Source organism: Rhea americana, unplaced genomic scaffold (assembly GCF_003343005.1).
Source record: "Rhea americana isolate MKP2758 unplaced genomic scaffold, rheAme1 scaffold_1586, whole genome shotgun sequence".
NCBI lineage: Eukaryota > Metazoa > Chordata > Aves > Rheiformes > Rheidae > Rhea > Rhea americana.
This window is the reverse complement of record NW_028185690.1, coordinates 1-1,452: the sequence shown is the minus strand read 5'-3', so window position 1 is coordinate 1,452 and position 1,452 is coordinate 1. Positions and strand designations below refer to the sequence as shown.

The following is a 1,452-nucleotide window of genomic DNA, read 5'->3' as shown; positions in this document are numbered from 1 at the left end:
TTTTCTCCTTTCGACAGCCCTCCTGCCTAATGAGAGCAAATGTCCAACAGCAGCTCCCTCAGTGAGTTCCTCCTCCTGGCATTTGCAGACACTCGGGAGCTGCAGCTCTTGCACTTCTCGCTCTTCCTSRGCATCTACCTGGCTGCCCTCCTGGGCAACGGCCTCATCATCACAGCCGTAGCCTGCGACCACCGCCTCCGCACCCCCATGTACTTCTTCCTCCTAAACCTCGCCCTCCTCGACCTTGGCACTATCTCCACCATTGTCCCCAAATCCATGGCCAATTCCCTGTGGGACACCAGGGCCATTTCATACTATGGATGTGCTGCACAAGTTTTTCTGTTTTTCTTCTTGTTAGGAGGAGAGTATTCTCTCCTCACAATCATGGCCTATGACCGCTATGTTGCCATCTGCAGACCCCTGCACTACAGCACACTCATGGGCAGCAGAGCCTGTGTCAAAATGACAGCAGCTGCTTGGGCCAGTGGTTTTCTCAATGCAGCCCTACACACTGCCAACACATTTTCCATACCCCTCTGCCAAGGCAACACAGTGGACCAGTTCTTCTGTGAAATCCCCCAGATTCTCAAGCTCTCCTGCTCACACTCCTATGTCAGGGTAGTTGGGATTCTAGGGGTTAGTGCTTGTTTGATCTTTGGGTGTTTCATTTCCATTGTGCTGTCCTATGTGCAGATCTTCACTGCTGTGCTGAGGATCCCCTCTGAGCAGGGCCAGCACAAAGCCTTCTCCATGTGCCTCCCACACCTGGCTGTGGTCTCCCTATTTGTCAGCACAATATTTTTTGCCTACCTGAAGCCCCCCCCCATTCCTCCCCACCTCTGGATCTGGTGGTGGCTGTTCTGTACTCGGTGGTGCCTCCAGCAGTGAACCCCCTCATCTACAGCATGAGGAACAAGGAGCTCAAGGATGCMCTGAGGAAACTGGTTCAATGGCTCCAATGGCAGCACCAATAACCATCCCACGTGCATCCACTCATCAGTCACATGGCATTTGGCATCAAGGATCTGTACGATTCATTTTTTTTTCCTTACTTTTTGCTGATAGTTTCCTGTGAAAAGAAAGAAAAATGTTTTCGTTTATGCCACTTCTCTCTGATTGGAATATGACTCACAGAGTACATTGAAGTAGTGAGCTAGGCTTCCCCCTTCATCATCAGAGCTGGGAGAACCTCAGAGCCTGCTAGTGTGAGCTCCCTCTGATGCCCCCCAGTGCAGTGAGGAGATTTTCCCTTTGCAGGGTCTCTTTCAGCACTGACACCAGGGAGCTCAGGGGGACAGAGTCAGGCTCAGGTGAGTACAGACAAGGTGAGATCCTGAGTCCCCTGCCCGTTTGGAGAGCTCAGCTGTCCTGACCACTGTCAGGGTGTGATCTCACACCCACCTCCTGCGAGGGAGGATCCAGCGGATGGCTGGTCCCTTCCCTGTATAGAGC

At 52.5% G+C, this 1,452-nt stretch overlaps 1 pseudogene; it reads left to right on the top strand.

The window, feature by feature from the left end:
- The first annotated feature begins 39 nt into the window (after positions 1 to 39).
- LOC146598638 (olfactory receptor 14J1-like) lies at positions 40 to 974 on the top strand (annotated as a pseudogene).
- Positions 975 to 1,452: the final 478 nt, after the last annotated feature.